The sequence below is a fragment of the Carcharodon carcharias genome, chromosome 11 (genome assembly GCF_017639515.1).
Source record: "Carcharodon carcharias isolate sCarCar2 chromosome 11, sCarCar2.pri, whole genome shotgun sequence".
Lineage (NCBI taxonomy): Eukaryota > Metazoa > Chordata > Chondrichthyes > Lamniformes > Lamnidae > Carcharodon > Carcharodon carcharias.
In genome coordinates this window covers 141,208,618-141,228,979 of record NC_054477.1, presented here as the reverse complement: position 1 = coordinate 141,228,979, position 20,362 = coordinate 141,208,618, and positions in this window count along the sequence as shown.

Here is a 20,362-nt window from a genome sequence, read left to right as displayed (position 1 = left end):
CCCCGTCACACTGCCTCCCCCACCGCAACCCCCAACCCCCCAACCAACTGGGCTGGCCCTCTCTCCGAGCAGGTTTTGCACTGGCTGGCTGATAAGTGGCCAATCAGCACGTGATTGCTCTCGGGTGCTTATCACAGGCGGGAGCGGATTTCACATCCAATTCCAGTCCCACCGATTGCGCTCACACAACGAGCTAAAATCTCAGGCCAATGTATTTTTTTATATAAATAAGGGGCAGAATTTTGCCCTTGTCAGGCAGGCTTGGCGGGGGTGGGTGGGGGCAGTTGGGAATATGTCCGCCGCCTGCGACTGGAGCTGGAAGGTGATTTCATGCTGGCGGGCCTATTAAGACCTGTCTGGGTGAAAGCCAGCTGGAGAACGTCTGAGAAGGGGCAGACGGGGACAGGTGCCTGTTGTCCTCCGGGTCCAATGGCAACCTGGTTGCTGATTCAAAAGTGGCGCAGGAAGCTCCAGGGAGGCTGCCTGTGTCAGAGTTTCAGCAGCAACTTGGCTGCGACCCAGGAAGGAGAGCCCATGCGGGAGGTGAGGTTGGTGGGGCAGTCGGCCCCGCATTTCTCTGACAAGTGCCTTCCTGGAGGAGGTGGCTGCCAGAAGGGACACCCCTTGTCCCCAGAGATGGGAGGAGGAGGCCACCGCACCTCATCAAGAGGGCATGGGAAGAGGTGGAATCCTGGGTGAACAGCCATGATGTGGAGCGGCGCACCTGGTTCCAGTACCAGAATTGCTTCAATTAGCTTTCTGTGCTCAGGAAGGGTGAGTACTGTGTTGGCTTGGCTCAGTGTGGAGAGCAGTTAAGGGCTGGCTGTCAACCTGTGGAGCTCAGGGGTGTTAGAGCCTGAATGCCAACTGTCAATGACACCGGAGCTGGCCAAGGAGATGAGCCCTGGCTGCTTGGACTGAGTCGAGGGTCACAAATCGGTTGAGCCCTGCAAGTTGTTCCTCAGGTGGGGTTGGCCAGGCCGCAATGGTGCTGCAGGGAGAGAGTGGACGAATCAATGTTCCTCTATTCTGTCAGGAGAAGACATCCCATAACAGTATTGAGAGATTTCAGATTGGCGGGGGACCCCCATACCTTCTCATCCTTACCTGCTATGAGCAGGAGGCCCTAGACTCAAGTGACACCATGTACCTTGATCAACCAGCTACCCTGAGGTTGGGGTGTCAGACGAAGGTTAGACTGAAGTACACAGTGGTGAAAATTTTGGCTTGTGCAACCATTCTAGTGTAGTCTCTCCATTGATGTGAGCCTCGAACCTGGAGTCCCCAGTGATAATCAAAAGATGAGGGCACCATAATGCAGATCTCCGTTGTCTCACCAGGGTGCCTGGCATGCACAGTGACAGTGTGATGACTTAAACTAATGATATGTTCTTCTTAACTCTTTTAGGCTCACCAGCAGGTGTTCGCATTCAGGAACCTGAAGGGCAACCCCTGACCCCGGAGGACCACCATGCTCCCCAAGCACCTGCATCATACCCGCTCTCTGAAGCAGGCACAAGCACAGAGACCAGTACCTCGGTGGGCATTAGATCACCGTCTAGTATCTCGGTGCACATTGGTGAGGGCATTTCACACTCACTTGAGGTGCAGGCAGAGACAGAGAGTGCCCAGGGTGCCGGCAGTCAGAGGACTGCTGATGACCAGGACGATGCTCAGTTGAAGGCTGATGATGAGCCTCTGGAGTTGTCCATTAGGCAGCAGATGTAGGATGCCCAGTGGGATGTGCAGGAGGATCTGGCGGAGATCCATAAGGGTATTTGTGCTATTGTCTCCATTTTGGAGGAGTCCTTGCAGAGCATGAGCACTGCACTGACCCTCATGGCTGAACGCAATACCATCTATGGAGAGAGTGGTTAATCTCATGAACAGGCTGCTCCAGGGACTCAGTCAGGGGTCCCTGGTGAGCACTCGGACCTGCAAGCCCTCACACTGGCAACGACCTCAGCTGGTCAGTGCCCATGTGTGAGATGGATGGAGCACCCTGTATCCCAGCTAGGTGCCCATCCATCAGTAGTGAGCAGGGAGGTCCAGAGCGACCTCACATTGTCGCACAAGCTTCCTGTTGTCTCTGCGGGCTCCTCTCAGGGTGCTCTGGATGATGGCGGAAGCTCCGCTTCCCTTCTGCCACCATGGCATCTGATGAGGCTGCGGCAACTGGAGAGATGCCAGCCGTGGCACTGGCCGCTGCCCCAGGCAGGGCTAGCACAGGCTTCACTGGTCAGAGGCTGACTGCCAAAGTCATCAAGGCCAACAAGGCAGCAGAGTCAGCAGGCTGTCTCCAATGCTGGTGCCAGCGAGGGAGGAGCACCTAGATTTAGCACCCGCAAACGTAAGTTTAAGGCACCTTAAGCACAAGGTGTGTTGGTCACGAGTGATATTTTGTTCCCCCATTTTGCTTTTAGTTTTTTAATGGTGTGACTACCAACACCAGTTAATGTTCAGATCAGGAATCTGTCACTTCTAGCATTAAATGACATTTGATTTTGTGCTATTGGCCTGAGTATGCTTCATTTCTTGTGTAGGTGCAGGATAGGCCAATACTTAATGATGGATGTGTGTCTCTTGGAACTTTATTGCACAGGCACTGAGTATATCTTGGTGGCCAAGAATATGCTCCTCTCTGGGGTCGAAGATGAGGGCTGTAGCTCTGGAATGTGGTGGTCGTTCTTATTTGGTAGCCTAGTTGAAGGAGCATTGGTTCAATGCGTTCCGGGTGTCCCTGCCTTCCTGGAGGGTACAGAGGTCTGCCTCCATACCCTCAGTGTTCTCCTCACTATGCTCATCCTTGGACTCACTACTGGACTCATCATCTGGGCCTGTGGAGCTGCATCAAAAATCCTCTTCCTCCAGTAGGTCCCCCCTTTGCCAGTGCCAGACTGTGGAGAGCACAGCATGCAACCAATATCAGCGACACCTGCTCTGGGAGGTATTGCAGGGCACTCCCTGAACGGTCCAGGCATCAGAAATGCATCTTGAGAATGTCCATGGTTCTCTCCACCACAGACCTTGTGGAGGCATGACTCCTATTGTAACACTGCTCAGCCTCTGCTATTTGGTGGCCGGGAGCAGTCATAAGCCACCTTTCCAGGAAATAGCCCTTGTTGCCCAGCGGCTACTCATCCAGTTGGGATGGAGCACTGAAGAGCCTCGGCACCAAGGAGTGTGTCAGGATGTAAGCATCATGAGAACTGCCAGGTTACCTTGCATAGACTTGCTGAATCTGCATCCTGTGATCACACAGTATCTGCACGTTCAGGGAGTGAAATCCCTTCCTGTTGATGTAGGCACCCGGCTGACCTGCTGGTTTCTTAATGGCTACATGTGTGCAGTTGATTGCACCCTGGACATGGGGGAAGCCAGCAATCGCTGCAAAGCCTCTGGCTCGCTCAGCCTGGCTGGCTTCGCCCATGTGGAAATGAATTAAAGTCAATACCCGCCTGAACAGAGCTTCTGTCATCAGTTTGACGCAACTGTGGATAGCTGATTGGGACACTCCACACAGATCCCCCGCTGAGCCCTGGAAAGAGCCAGAGGCATAGAAGTTGAGGGCCGCTGTGACCTTCAGAGCCACAAGCATGGAGTATCTACCCACACAGTCGGAGCTGATCTCAGGCCTGATCATCTGAGAAATGGAGTTAATGGTCTACCTGGAGCCCCCTTCAGCATTGCACCTCAGACATATTGAGGTAGCTGCATCTCCGCCTGTAAACCCTAGCGGCAGGATAGTGCCTTCTTCTGCAGCCCCTTTCACCTTGGACTTCCTGCTGGCCCTGCACCCCTTGCGCCTGCGCCTTTCTTCCCACAGGTACCCTTCCGGAACCTGCAGTGGGACACCTGGCCTCCCCCCAACTTCTGCCCCTCTCTTCCTCCTCAGAGGAGGTGCCACCAGCAGAGACCACAATCCCCATTACTAGGGTTATGGAATGCTGCCTAGAAGTGCCCACACAGTCTGCATCCTCTGGGGGCCTGCTTGCTCCTCCAGGCTGGGGCCAGGGTTGACACTCTGTCGGTGTCGTGGGAAAAGATGCAGCAGAGTTGGGCTCCTGAAATGAGTCCTGAAATGAAGCCTAGAAATGCTGAGAATGAAGCTCTGAAGAGAGATGAAGCTGTCTAGTCCACATAAGCAACCAGCAGCACAGGATCTCCAAAACTCCTCATTACTCACATTGACAATGCTGCTGACCCTCCTTATCCCTCCTGTGGATGAGCTTTTGCAAACTGCGGCCTGCCCGCCTGCCTGTTTTGCCCGTGCGACAGCCGAGAAATCGCAAGGGTAATGTAAAATCGCTAACAATTGGGGTGTCAAGGGCCTTAACTGGCCTCTTAATTAAGGGCAGGCACGGCTCCGTCTCCCGCGAGCGCCTGCCAACCAAAATATCTCAAGAGTGCACGTTGACGACGGGACGCTCGCCTGACATCACCGCGCATCATTTTGTGCTCGAGCGAGTCGGGCGCACACCCGCCGAGGTGAAAGTTCTGCGCAAGTGTACATAAGTATATAAGCGTATACATATAAGAGGGTCCATAAGCTCTCTGTTGTTGGTTTTGTTGAATGCTTGACATGCCAAGTTTCTTTGATGCTTTCCAGTTACGTTGGAAGTAGGTCCGACAGGATTATTTGAAGCAAATTGGAAGCGGTACCATTGGGAAATCTTGAAACAAAGAAAGAAGTTAAAGAAGCACGACATTGTTTACTCAGGGCCAACTGAGAACTCTCCAGAAATATATCCTTTCTCTGACAGTCAATTTGGATGTATCGCTTTAGGGCACGTGGTGAAAGAACTCCATTCAATTTATGTTTGTCAATGCATTTGAAACCAACACAGGCAGCTGTAAAGTTTGGTGTTCCCATGCCTTGGAGGTGAAGAAGTGGTTGACCCAGTATTGAGGGTAAACAGTGAAGGAAATGGTTTCCTAATGGAACTCTTATAGTTTGTTGGGGAGTGGGGGGCGGAGCGACTTTACCAAAATCAAAATACTGCAGATGCTGAAAAACTGGAATAAAACAGGAAATGGTGGAAATACTCAGCAGGACAGGTAGCATCTGTAGAAAGAGAGAGACAAAGTTAACATTTCAGGTTGGTGAACTTTTGTCAGAACAACTATAGATGTAAAGTTTCCAACAGTTGAAGATGTATTGAATAATGAGCTACAGCTAACAAGTGTTCTTGTGGCTACAGTACTATGCATTAATATGTTGGCCTAGATTTTATGATAGTAATGATGGCAAAACTGTCAATGTTTGCCATCATTAGTCCTCTAAAACTGACAGCGATTTCTGAAGTCTACACTTGGGTGACTAAGTGTGGAAATTCAGAAGTTGCTGTCAGTGAAGTGTGTGCCTTTGAAGGCATCCCAGATTGCAGTCAAGTAGAAATCACTGCGCTTGAAAAAATTGCCCTTTTATGTTATTAGTCATATTGTAAAACCCTTGAAGAAATTTATTTAAGAAATATTACTGGGAAGAATTTTCCCCCAATCGGGAGGGTGGGGGGTGGTGGTGAAGTGCAAGAGCCGGTGCATGCACGTGAGCCGTCATTTTACATGGGTGGGCCAATTAAGGCTCGCCCATCATGACGTCCACCAGGCAGCGCTATGCACTCCCTGTGCGGGTAGGGAGGGATTCCCTCAGCTGGAAGTGCGCTCTTTCACGCATGCGCACGAAAGAGCGCACTCATCTCCCTGAGACTGAGTGCTGCCTCAGGGAGATCGGCACCAAATTCAAAAATGGTCAATGCACAAAATTAAAATTTCCCTGACATGTCCCCTCATGTGACACTATCACACGAGGTGGGACATGTCCATCACTTTCATTCAGACTTTTATTAACTTTTTAAAAACCTACATGAAACCTCATCCCGCCCGTGGATGAGGTTTCATGCCTTTTCTGAAGCCCGCCAGGGCTCCCAGCCTGCCCGCCCGCCTTAATGTTGGGCGGGCAGGCCCATTAACTAGCTCAATTACTTTGCAAATGGCCTCAATTGGCGTTTGACAGGTTGGCGGGTACACAGCTGATTCGGCTGTGCCTCCACCAACCTGAAAATTGAAATGAGGCGGGGTGATGTCGGGAGTTCTGCCCGACATCATCCCGCATCATTTCACGCGTTGGCGAGCTGGCCCTGTCCCCTGCTCTGGCCATTGGGTTTTTAATGGAGTACTATATTCACAGGCACTGCTGAATGTCCCCACTTTCCCTAAAAAATAAGTTTACATTTATGGAATGCAAAATTTCTCCAGTAGGATAAAAAAAATGAATGCTTAAAAAAAAAGTATTAATGATATTTCAGTTACTACTTTAATCCCATGTGCCTGTCCCAACAAATTACACTCTATAAAATTTTAATAAAAATGAATAATTATCTGTATTTTACTTCCTGGATTTCCCTCTGGAAATATTTCAATGTGATTGGTACTTCCCGTGTTTGATGGCATTACTGTTGCTGGACACCGAGAGATTCCCTTGACTCAGTTCCAGATTCAAACTACCATTGAGAAAGGGGAAATCCATGCCACAGAGATCGCTAGATCTTCGTAAGCAGCTTTCTTCAAAGTAAACATTGAGTGTCCGTGTCCGGCCCATCTCCCGCGCATCCACCCTCACACCTTCCTCTGCCTCCCAGAAGCATGATAGGGTCCCCCTTGTCCTCACTTATCACCCCAGGCTTCGCATTCAGAGGATCATCCTCCGCCATTTCCACCAACTTCAGCATGATGCCACCACTAAACACATCTTCCCTTCACCCTTCTGGCAGCATTCCACAGGGATCTTTCCCTCTGGGACACTCTGGACCACTCCTCCATCACCCCCAACACCTCAACCCCCTTCCATGGCACCTTCCCATGCAACCGCAGAAGGTGCAACACCTGCCCCTTTACTTCCCCCTTCCTCATCGTCCAAGGGCCCAAACACTCTTTTCAAGTGATGCGGCACTTCACTTGCACTTCTCTCAATTTAGTCTACTGCAATCGCTGCTCCCAATGCGCTCTCCTCTACATTGGAGATGCCAAACGCAGACTGGGTGACCGCTTTGCAGAACACCTTTGGTCTGTCCGCAAGCATAACCCAGGCCTCCCTGTTGCTTGCCATTTCAACACACCACCTTGCTCCCATGCCCACATGTCCATCCTTGGCCTGCTACAACGTTCCAGTGAAGCTCAACGCAAACAGGAGGAACAGCACCTCATCTTCCGACCAGGCACTTTGCAGCCTTCCAGACTTAATATTGAGCTCAACAACTTCAGATCATGAACTCTCTCCTCCACCCCCACCCCCTTTCCGATCCCCCTTTTTCCAATAATTTATAATTATTTTTTACATTATATTTTTTTCTTTTCCCTCCTGTTTTAAAATTTATTTCGATCTATTGTTTCATCTCTGCCTTTTAGCCCATTTAGATCCCTTCCCCCCACCCCACCCACACTAGGGCCATCTGCCACTATCTTGCTTCCATTAATGTCCCCATTAGCACATCTTTTAGATAATAGCACTACCATCAACACCCTTTGTCCTTTTGTCTGTGACATCTTTGGCAGTCTCTTCTTGGCCTCCACCTATCACTGGCCCTCTATCAAACTCTCCTGTCCCACCCCCTTCTACCAGCATATATTTCACCTCATTTCTATTTGTCTTAGTTCTGATGACGAGTCATACGGACTCGAAACGTCAACTGTGTCCCTCTCTGCAGATGCTGTCAGAACTGCTGAGTTTTTCCAGGTATTTTTGTTTTTTTCTAGATTTCCAGCATCCACAGTATTTTGCTTTTATTGAGTGTTGTTGCTTCGCTGCTGACCATAAAATCTGAGTCATTATGGAAAGCGCATGGTTAAACTTGTTTTTCAACTTCATGCACCACGTAACTAAATGCCCAAAATTTCTCAGTAACGAAATACAGGAATGCTATGTGTAGCAATTACACTGTTCGAAAGTAGGGTTGCCAACTCTGGTTTGTTGTATCTCTGGAGATTTGATCATGTGACATTTGGCAGCATGGCATTCAATCCCATAATGCTGCTGATGTGTTAATTAATCGCATGACATTTGATCATGTATCATCCCTCACTGTTTGCAAGTCCTATTGCATTCAACAGCATCAACAAAGCGATAAAAGATGTTGCTTTTTGTACTATAGTGAGATGAATATCATAAGGTACAAATGAAAGAATAACATAAAATAATAAAAATATTATTTGTTAGATAAAATCCAATTCCTATGAAGCTTCAACAGTATCGACCACAATGAGAAATACCAAGTAAATTCCACTAACTCAACAGAAAAGATCACTGAGATAAATAAAGTTTGTGTACATTTTATGACTTTTTACATTATGCAGCAAGCCATAAAAACAATAGATAAAATAAAAACCAAATCTAATTCTATTCCATAACTCCCACACCCCACAGCAGAAACCCAGCTTCTGGGATGTGTGGCTCTGCCCTCTATAGAAACACCAAAGCTGGCCCACTACTGTATAAAGCACATTGTGGATCTCCCAGGCTGACAGGAACTCTCAGTCTCTCCAGTTTGTGTTGCTCTCTCACTCCTCAGATTGTGCATCTCCCTCTCCCTTTCTCTGGTTTGTGTTTTTCTCTCCTTCCTTTCCCAAGTCTGTGTTTCGCTCTCCCTCCCACTCCAATTTGTGTCTGTATCTCCTACCTCAGTACTTTTTTTCTACATTTATTCTTGGGATGTGGGCAAAGCTAACATTCGTGGCCAATCCCTAATTGCCCCATGAAGGTGATAGTGAGCTGTCTTCTTGAACTGCTGGAGTGCATGCAGTGGAGGTACACCCACAGTACTTTTAGGGAGGGAGTTCCAGGATTTTGACCCAGTGACAGTGATGGGATGATGATATAGTTCCAAGTCAAGCTGGTATGTGACTTGTAGGGGTACTTGCAGTTGATGCTGTTCCTACGCACCTGTTGCCCTCATTCTTCTAGCTAGTAGGGGTCGTGGGTTTGGAAGATGTTGTTGAAGGAGTTGTGTTGTCAAGTTGCTGTAGTGCATCTTGTAGATGGCACACACTGTCAATGTAATTATGTGCTACAGGCAGAAATGGGAAAAGGTGTTTGATAATATTTTTTTCATGACAAATATATTTTATATACAGCAAATGTTGAAACATGGCCACAACAACACTGCAAACTCTTAGAATATAAGGACATAAGAAATAGGAGCACGAGTAGGCTATTCGGCCCCTCAATAAGATCATGGCTGATCTGCCCCGGGCATAAACTCCTCTTTCATGCCAGCTCCTCATAGCCCTCAACTCCTCTGTCTAGCATTAAGGCAGACTAAAATAGCAAAATTACAGGAAAACCATCACCTGAAAGTTCACCATTAACTTCTATTCAGATTCAAGTTCCTGGAATTTTATTTTTATTTGTTTTTGAGATGTGGGTAACACCAGCAAGGAAGCACATGCCATCCGTCTTTAAATGCCCTGGGAACATTGAGAGCCATATGTAATTGAGACCAGACAGCAGAAAAGATGAAGGATACAGAAGCAATATATGGAATAAATATTGCAGGAAAGGAGTGAACTGAGGAGGGTAACCAGTCAAAGAAAGTTCAGATATAAAAATACAAATGTAGTGTTCAATTGTTCAGTATTTGATTGTGTGTCTGTTAACTGTTCACTGTGTGCCATTAGCCAAGTCTCGGTGTGGTTAGAGAGAGAAAGAGAAACTAAACTGAAGCAAGAAGCTGTAAACGTTGCAAATAAAGTTCCTGTAGGCAGAATTTTCAGTTTGGTGGGTGGGCACAGTCGGCAGACTCAGGTTCGGCTGGGAAATGGGCCGCCAGCCGCGATCAGCCCACGACCGCGATTTCACAATTAAGGCCCACCCAGTGAGAAACGCAGCTCCCTGCTGGTTGGGAAGGGCCGGCGGGTGCGTGCGTCTGTCCGCCACTGGGTCCAATGGTGAGCCGGCGGCCGGTTTAAGAGCGGCACAGGCAGCCCCTTGAAGGCTGCCACAGACGAGCAGGCGTCTTCTGTCTCTCGCTATCTAACATGATGGAGTCGAGTGCGATTGGAAACGCTAAGTGGGAGGGCAGGTTGGCTGGGCACTCAGCAGCCCACTCTTCTGATGGCTGCCTCGCTGTGCTCCTGGAGGCGATGGCTGCCAGGAGGGATACCCTTGTTCCCGGAGGTGGGAGGAGGAGGCCACTGCAAGTTGCAAAGAGGACATGGGAGGAGGTTGCAGCACAGGTTAGCAGCCATGGCATGGTGCGGTGCACATGGGTGCAGTGCCAAAAGAGGTCAATGACGTTTGTGCTCAGGAAGGGCGAGTATCATGTTGGCATGGGTCAGTATGCAGAAGTGTTAAGGTGTGGCCATTCCCCCATGGACCTCAGGGGTGCTAGAGTCTGAGTGCCGACTGTCAGTGATGCTGGAGCTGACCAGTGGGGTGAGCCCTGGCTGCTTGGACTGAGTGCCTTGTGGCTCAAGGGCTGCAACTTGGATATGCCCTGTGAGGTGTTCCTCAACTGGGGTTGGCCAGGCTGGAATGGGGCTGCAGGTAGAGAGTGGACTAATCAATGCCCCTCTGTCCTTTCAGGAGAAAATTGGCCATAACCAATCAGAGAGCCCACGTACAGGCGGAGGCCCGCCCAACCTGCTACTGCTCACAGATTTGAGCGGGATGCCCTCGAGCTAGAGAGCTGGCACGCTTCACGTGAAACCGGGCGTGGATAGGCAGCAGTGCCAGACGAAGGTAAGAGTGCAGTGCACAGAGGTGAGAGTTTCAGATTGTGCAACCATTTTATTGGAGTCTTTTTATTGATGGGAGCCTCAAACTTGGATTCCCCATTGCTCATTGAAAGGCAATGGAACATTGATGCAGATCCCCATTGTCTCACCAGGGTGCCTGGCATGCACAGTGAGATTGTGATGACTTTAACTAATGACAAGTCCTTGTTGTCCCTTAGATTTTCCAGCACACAGTTGCTCTCTGGACCCGAAGGCCAACCCTGACGCCAGAGAACAACCAGGCTTCAATTTTACCTATGTCACACCCACTCTCTGAACCAGAGCCTCGGTGGGCATTAGATCGGCAGCTAGAATGTCAGTGCACATTGGTGAGGGTACTTCACACTTGCTTGAGATGCAGGCAGAGGCAGAGAGTGCCCAGGGCACTGGCAATCAGTGGACTGCTGGGGACCAGGATGATGCTGAGTCAAAGGCAGATGATGAGCCTTTGGAGTTGTCCATTAGGCAGCAGATGCTGGATGTTCAGTGGGATGTGCGAGAGGATCTGGAGGAGATCCATGAGGACTTGCATGCCATGGTCTCCATTGTGAAGGAGTCCATGCACAGCATGAGCACTGCATTGACCCTCAAGGTTGAATGTAATGTCTCCTCCATTGAGAGAGTGGTGACTCTCATGGAGAGGCTGCTCCAGGAACAAAATCAGGAGTTCCTGGGGTTGCGCTTGGACCTGCAAGCCCTCACACAGGTAATGACCTCAGCTGGTTAGTGCCAATATGGGAGATGGATCGGGCACCCAGTATCCCAGCTAGGTGTCCGTCCATCAATGGTGTACAGGGAGGTCCAGAGCGACCTCACGTTGGCACATGAGTTGCCTGTCATCTCTGTGGGCTCCTCTCAGGGTGCTCTGGATGATGGCAGCAGCACTTCTGCCGCTCCATCAGTGACCATGGCATCTCGTGAGGCTGCGGTGACTGGGAGGTGCCAGCTGTGGCACTGGCTGCTCCCTTCCAGGTGGGGCCAGCACAGGTTCCACTGGCCAGAGGTCAACCGCCAAGGCCATTAAGGCCAACAAGACAGCAGAGTCCACAGACTGTCTCCAATGCTGAGCTAGCAGCGGGAGGGGGCTGAGGGTCGGGGCGGGGGTGGGGCACCAAGACATAGCACTTGGAAACGTATGTTAAAGGCACCTTCAGCACAAGAGGGACAGTTCATGGCTGATTTTCTGTTCATTTATGTTTGATTTATGTTTCTGCTGGTGTGGACATCAATGCCAGTAATGGTAATGTCATTATGCATTCACTGTGGCAATAACATTAAATTTGTTTTTGTTCTGATGGCCTGAATATGCTTTATTTTCTGCTGCAGTGTACGCCAGTATGTAATGCTGGACATGAGTAGCTTGATAATTTATTGCACAGGCATTGGGTGGACTTTGGGATCAAATGAAAGTGTCATTTTAGACATCTGGGATGAAGGCAGCAGACCTGGCATGAGGCCAAAGCAGATCTTTGGAGGCTTCGCTGAAGGAGTGTTAGATCAAGGCATGCCTGGTGTCCCTGCCTCCTCGAAGGTCACCGAGGTCTTCCTCCACATCCTCAGCATTCTCCTCACTGTGCTCATCTTCTGACTCACTACTGGACTCATCATCTGTGACCTGTGCAGGTGCGTCAAGATCCTGTTTCTCGAGTGGGTCCCCCCTTGCCAGTGCCAGATTGTGAAGAGTGCAGCATGCAACCATTATCAGTGACAACCACTCTGGGAGGCATTGTAGCACACCCAGATATCAGAGGCACATCTTCAGAACACCTATGGTCCACTCTACCACCACCCTTGTGGAGGCATGACTCCTTTTATAATGCTGCTCTGCCTCTGTTCTTGGGCGGTGGAGAGGCATCGTAAGCCACCTTTTCAATGGATAGCCTTTGTTACCTAGCAGCCATTTATCCAGTCGGGCTGGAGTACTGAGGAGCCTTGGCACCTGGGAATGTCTGAGGATGTAAGCATCATGGGAGCTGCCTGGGTACCTTGCACAGGCTCTCAGAACCTGCATCTGTGGTCACACACTATCTGCACGTTAATGCCCTTCCTGTTGACAAAGGCTCCCGGCTGACCCATTGGCGCCTTGATGGCCACATGTGTGTTGTCGATTGCACCCTGGATGCGGGGGAACACAGTAATCACTGCAAAGGCTCTGGATCACTCAGCCTGGCTGGCCTCATCCATACAGTAAAGAATAAATGCCAGTACCTACTTGAACAGAATTTCTGTCACCTGCTTGATGCAACTGTGGACAGCTGTTTGGGAGAGTCCATACAAATCCCAACTGACCCCTGGAATGAGCCGGAAGTGATAGAAGTTGAGGGCCACTGTGACTTTCAGGGTCACTGGCATGGGGTGTCCACCAGTACAGTCGGAGCTAATTTCAAGCCCAATCACCTGACAAATGGAGGTCACTGCCTCCCTTCAGAGGTGGAGCTTCCTTTGGCACTGCACCTCAGACATATTGAGGTAGCTGCATCACCACCTGTAAACCCTGGCAGCAGGATAGTGGTGTCTTCTGAAGCCCCTTCTGCCTTGGGCTTCCTGCTGGTCCTGCGCCTCTCCTCCTATAGTCCGCTCCCCTGGAAGCTGCATTTGGACACCTGGCCTCCTCTCCCTTCTGCCCCTTTCTCCTTCCTCAGAGTAGGTGCCACCAGCTGAGACCACAATCCTTATTACCAGGGTTACAGAAGGCTGTCTGACACCTGGAAGGGTCCACATGGTCTGAATACTTCAGGGGCCTTGGAAACATCAATAAGTCCTGAAATGAAGCCTGGAAATGTAAACCATGAAGGCCTGAACAAAGCTGCCAAGTACCAATTAGCAACAGCAGCAAACTATCTCCAAAACTCCTCGCTACTCACACTGGCAATGCTGTGGACCCTTTTTATCTCACCCTTTGTGGAGATTTGGTAAATTATCGGCTGCCCGCCTGCCTGTCTGAGTATGAAATCGCAGGGCAATGTAAAATCTAGCTTAATTGCCTTTTTAATGGCCTTAACTGGCCTTGTAATTGTTGGTGGGCACAGCTCTGACTCCTGCGCTCACCTGCAGACTGAAATATTGCACAAGTGCGAGATGATGCTGGCCGCTCACACATCATCAAGTGCTATTTTACACTTTAGTGGATCAGGTGCATGCCTGCCCACTCAGCGAAAAATTCTGCCCATAGAAACTGGTGTGTCATCTCTGCGTATCTCTGAGGAACAATACACAACAAGGAATAAAATGTTGGAACCATGTCTGTCAAGACTGAATTTTTAATTTACAAAATGGAATGACTTGGCATTATCTGTACATTTTGAAGACTGACCTGGGATTTTTTTTTAAAAGAAGATCATAAATTCACCTCGGAACTGTCAACAAGCAGGCCTTTTCCAAGAAGTCATCTGACCTTTATGATAGTTAAGGAAGATCTGGTTGTTTACTTGAACTGCAATCACTTTAATAGTTGGGGAAAAAACTGAAATGAAGCAAAGGCAGGTAACTTGCTGACAATCACATGGCAAAGAGAAAAAAAAACTTAAGTTTTGAACCTGAAACAAAAACAGAAAATGCTAGAAAATCTCAGCAGGCCTGACAGCATCCGTGGAGAGAGAAACAGAGTTGACGTTTCAAGTCTGTATGGCTCTTCTGCAAAGCTACAGAGAAGTAGAAATGTGCTGAAATTTATATTGTTTAAGCAGGATGGAGCAGGTGAATCTGGACAGAGGGCCAGTGATAGGTGGGGGCAAAGGAAAGATTGACAAAGGTGTCATAAACAAAAGGACAAGGGGAGTGTTGATGCTAGTGTTAAGGGCTAAAGGAGCTGCTGATAGTGGCATTAAGGTAACAAAGCAGAATGTGATAATTGCAGGTCAAGAGTAAGCACTCTGAAAAGAACATGAACAAGTAACAGATGGTCCTTGTGGGGGTGGGGTGATGGGAGGGAGCGGTGGTGGGGGAAAAGTGGGATCAGAAATTGGATAAAATGAGAGAGATAAAAAAGGGGAATTAAACAGTTCAAGGTCTGAAGTTATTTACAGCCTGGAAGGCTGTAAAGCGCCTAATTGGAGGATGAGGTGCTGTTCTTCCAGTTGGTGTTGGGCTTCACTGGAACATTGCATCAGGCCAAGGATGGACATGTGGGCATGAGAGCAGGTTGGTGTGTTGAAATGGCAAGTGACAGGAAGGTCTGGGTCATACTTGTCGACTGAGTGAAGATGTTCTGCAAAGCGTTCATCCAGTCTACATTTGGTCTCCCCAATGTAGAGGAGACCACATTGGGAGCAGCGAATGCAGTGGACTAAATTGAAGGACTTGAAGGAGGTGCATATGAAGCGCTACTTCACCTGAAAGGAGTGTTTGGGCCCTTGGACAGTGAGGAGGGAGGAGGTGAAGGGGCAGATGTTGCACCTTCTGCGATTGCATGAGAAGGTATAGTGGGAAGGGGCTGAGATGTCGGGGGTGATGGAGGAGTAGACCAGGGTGTCCTGGAAGGAACGGTCCCTATGGAGTAAATTGAACAAGACTCATACAAACTCAAGACGTCAACTCTGTTTCTCTCTCCATGCATGCTGTCAGGCCTCCTGAGTTCTTCCAGCATTTTCTGTTTTGGTTTCAGAATTCCAACATCCAGCAATATTTTGCTTTTATCTAAATTTTGAACCAGCTGGATTTGAAGGCAGTCTTGTTGGGGAACAAGCTGAGGAAGGAAGGCTACCCAAACTGGTTCTCTCTCTCTAACCTTGCCTAAAACTCAATGTGGCTAATAACCCTGGCAGCAGGATAGTGATGTTTTCTGCAGCTCATTCTGCCTTGATCTTCCGGCTGGCCCTGCACCTCTTCTGAGCGTAACTGGTCTGCATTTGGACCTGCAAAGCTGAAATCAGTTGGTCAGAACTTCGAGACGTCCACCAGGACCAGCAACCCATCATCATCAGCAGGAGCTCCAGGTCGACAGCTTCGAGTTCCTGCAAACTTTATCCTTTATTTTCTACTAACCATCCTCTAAAGCCCATCTCTGCAGAGGGACTCTATTTGTTTGTTCTTTCTTTGTATGTGAGCCTGTGTGTGTGCTGGAAGAATTCTTCAGGAAGAGATAGATAGATAGTTATAATTCCAGATGATGCTTGTGTGCTAACCAGTACTTGGAACTTGTTAAAAAGAAGTTTTGCTTTATAATAAACAATCATTCTGAGTTTTTTGAAAGAAGCCTGGTTGAAGATTCTTTTATTCTGGGCAGCAGAAGGAGAAATAGGCAATTGGCTATTTTGGTGAGAATATTAAACTTTTGAATTAATGGTATGGCCTGCGGAGTAATGGGGCTGGATCATATGCACACTTCTCCCATCTTGGTCATAACAAAAAGAAAGAGACACTTGAAGGACATATAATCGACCTAACCACACACCTTATTTGGAAAAGGACTTTGAACTTATACAAGTCACATGATAAGACAATTATATTTTTGATTTATGTTTAAAAACAGCACAAGCTGCTCTACAGACAAAGTTCCACTGAAAGCTGTTGAACCTGCTGCAAGCCATTCAAGTAGCCAAGGTAATAAACAGCAATACCCTGAAAGTGGGAGAAGGACTCCTACAACCCGTTTGAACTTCAAGTTCACCGGAGAATCAACCTCCTGGAAATTTAGCTCCAAGAAGCTTTACAGCTTACTGAGAGTCCACAAATGAGGGGCTTAGATGATTATATGTTGTAACCATATTGTTTTACCTTTCCCTGTATCTAATCTTTGTGTATGTGATAATGTGGGTGAGAAGAGTGAGTGAAACATCATGGGTAGAATTTCCCCGCATCGGAGTGGTTGTGCGGGGGCATGTGCAGACCTGATCTGTGCCCCCGATCAGGTCCACGCCACCAGTTTGCGTGGGCGGGCCAATTAAGGCCCACCCAGCAAGACACGCGCCTGGAAGCGCTCCCTGTTTGGGCGGGGTGGGGGGTGGTGGTTTCCCTGAGTTGGGAGTGTGCTCTTTTGTGCAGAAATCTCCCTGAGGCAGCTTTGTGTCTCAGGGAGATTAATTTGAGCGTGAAAAATGGAAAAAAAAGATTTTAAACAAAATATTCGGACATGTCCCCGCATGTGAAACTGTCACATGAGCTGGGACATGTACCTTCATTTCCATAAAGAATTTTTTTCAAAATTTAAAATCATTCATGAAACCTCATCCTGCCCGTGGATGAGGTTCCATGAAAAATGCGAAGGCCGCCTGGGCTCTTCGCCTGCCCGCCAACCTTAAGGTTGGACAGGCAGCTCCATTAATTATTTTAATTGATTGTTAAATGGCCTTAATAGGCTTTTGACAGCTTGGCGGACGCGCAACCTAGTCAGGTACGGACCCGCTGAACTGAAAGTTTGAATGATGTGCGGTGACGTTGGGACGCACGCCCGATATCACCACTTATCATTTTACACCTCGGTGAGCAGGCCCCGTCCCCACTCGCTGAACCGAAGATTCAGCCCCACTCCTTAAACAACTAGGGCAAGTGTGTGATAATAAATAACCTCCTTTATTTTTAAATTCACAAAAGGTTTGCTTTTGGAAATTACAATTGGGATTCTCACCCTGAGGTTAAGAAAGCTGTAGTAATCTGATGTGTAATATTCCTTTAAATCAAATTTCGTAATGTAAGACCACATGATCTTGGTACCCAATAGCAGAGTAGCCCAGGCTACCTCTGTAGTTAGTAGTCTTGGGTTAGAATTGAAGAGTAAAGACATAATTTTGAGTTGTAAGCACACAAGTGTAGCTGCTGAGTTCCTTTTGTAAATAAACAATGTGTTTCTTCATAAAACGGTCTACAGGTCTTCTCTGTCTTGGTACTAACTCGATCACCCCGAAACAAGTGTGCAACCTGGATCATTTAGCCCCAACAATCCATGGCATTGGATCTATCAAAAACATACATCCCTTACATACAAACATAGTTTGAGCAGTAAAAAGAAAGACATAAATTATGTCTATGACAGCTTCAACAGAATGAAAATCAAATGGTTCGAGTAACAGTAATGTGACGTGAGGATGAAATAACCTAATTGAATTTAAAGATGTTATCTTCATCTTCAAATCCACCTACAGTTTCTTTACAACTCCCTAGAGTGGTACATCCCCTTTTGTAGCCTGCATTCTCTAACTCTAGCCTTTTATGCATCTCCTCCTCCCATTGTACACTATTGGCAGTGTGTCCCTCAGATGTTTATATCCTACTACCTGGAAACATTTCTCTAAGTCCCTTTGACCCCCAGCTTTCTCCATTTTTAAAAATGTTTTCTCAGTATCCATCTTATTGATCAAGCTCCCCATCATTTCTCCTAACCCTCTCACAATGCCTTGGCATTTGGCTCTTTATTCATTTTCTTTCTGTAAAGCAGTTGGCATGTTTTCCCAACATAAAGGTGCAATATAATTGCAAATTATTGATAACACTGCTGCTGATTCAACCGCTGAGAGTATAGCTGCTTAGACTCAGACCTGAAGACTTGCTGATCTGAAGGATCCTGGAGAGATGTCAGTGCCCAGGAGTCTCCCAGTGAGGAATCAATGATGCCACAAAGTGTGAGAAAGGAAACAGTGCTGATTGAAGATCTGCCAGGGAATAGGGATTCTTAAGGTCCTACTCTGAAACTCCTGAACCTACTATGCTTATAACTGGAAGCTTTAAAGTATATAACAGGGCAATAAAGGTAATTGAGAGAAGCTGACAGATATCTCTGCTCGAATGACAAGAAATTGTGGTTCTTTCTACAGAATAATGCATCTACTGATCTATATCATAGCAGCCTTTTGCAACAATATAAAAGAATATTAATAAAAATTGCCTGCAGTTGGCACAGCACAGCCTGCTAAACAATTATATATATATATATATGTATATATGGCTGTGCTTAATTATTACAAGCATCTTTTTAAATTCATTTAACATGAGTTTTATTCCCTTTTCATCTGTACAGTTGCTGAACACAAATGTTGTGAAAATATTGCTGACTTGCCAGGACTCAGAACCATGTCGATAGGATTGAGATAATGGGCACTAAAGCTCTTGTTTCACTCTTGACCTTAACCAGACAGTGCAGAGACAGAAGTAAAACCCATTACAACAGTGCCACAGCCACAGCTCCAAGTTCTTGCGGCATGTAAATACGCTAAGCAACATATACGCAGACCATAAGTTCAGATCTGTACAACCGGCTGGCTGCACAAATTCAGTGAAAACTATTTGTATTTATAGAGAACCATTAATGAAATAAAAGCATCCATGATGCTTCACAGGTTCATTAGCAAACCCAATTTGACAATGAACCACATAAGGAGATATTAGGACAGATTGGTCATAGAAGTAGGTTTTACAGAGTACTTTGTAGGCGGAGAGTGAAGTGGAGAGGCAAAGAGGATTAGGCAACAAATTCCAGAGCTTAAGGCCTGATAGCGGAAGGCAGAGCCGTGAATGGTTGAGCAATTAAAATCGAGGATGCACACGGGAACAGAATTGAAGGAGCGCAGAGATCTCACAGAGGAAATGTGGGGCTTGAGAAGGTTACAGAAACAGGGAGTCACATGGCCTTGGAGACATTTGACCAGGAGCTAATGTTGATCAGTAAGGGTGAGGGTGAACAGGATTTGATTTGAGTTAGGATACGGGCAGCAGAATTTTGGATGAGCTCACATTTTGGAGGTTGAAAGGTGAGAGGCTGACCAGGAGTGCTTTGATATTGGAACATTATCCTATATGAATAAGAATCCTGTGCATTTGTAGAGCAGAAATTTCAACTTTGGCTGGGGTGTAAATTGAGCAATGTTGGAACAGTTCACCATTACCCATCCGGTCAATTTTCCCTGTTGTTGATTATGGAAAGAAGAACTCAACAGGGTTTGTAATGTGTGGATACTCAAATATTATCCATTATATACCTCAACTGAGATTAAACCAGATGCAAGCAAATGTTACTTGATTCATCAACACATTGGTATGATATCCATGGGAGAATCATTAACCAAATTTACCAAAAGACACCCAAAGAGATTACTAACAAGATTTCACTTTTTATAAAATTCTTTCACGGGATGTGGGCATCACTGGCTAGGCCAGAATTCATTGCCCTTCCCCAATTACCCTGGAGAAGGTGAAGGTGAGACACTGCAATCCATGTGGTGTAGGTACACTCACTGTGCTGTTACGGAAGGAGTTCCAGGCTTTTGACCCAGTGACAGTGAAGGAACGGCAATAAAGCTCCAAGTCAGGATGGGGTGTGACTTGGAGGGGAACTTGCAGGTGGCGGTGTTCCCATGCATCTGTTGCCCTTGTCCTTTTAGGTGGTAGAGGCCATGGGTTTGAAAGTTGCTGTCGAAGGTACCTTGGTGAGTTACTGCAGTGCAATTTGCATATGGTGCACACTGCTGCCATGTCAACAAAAGTTGGAGGGAGTGAATGTTGAAAATGGTGGATGTTTTTGCAACATTTTCTTTAAGACAAAGCAAAACCAATGTAAATTAAACATAAATATATGAGAATGATACTTCAAATAAAATGGTATATTTCACTTTAAATAATCAATACAACAAATGTAAGCCTTACAGGACCGCAAACACCCCCA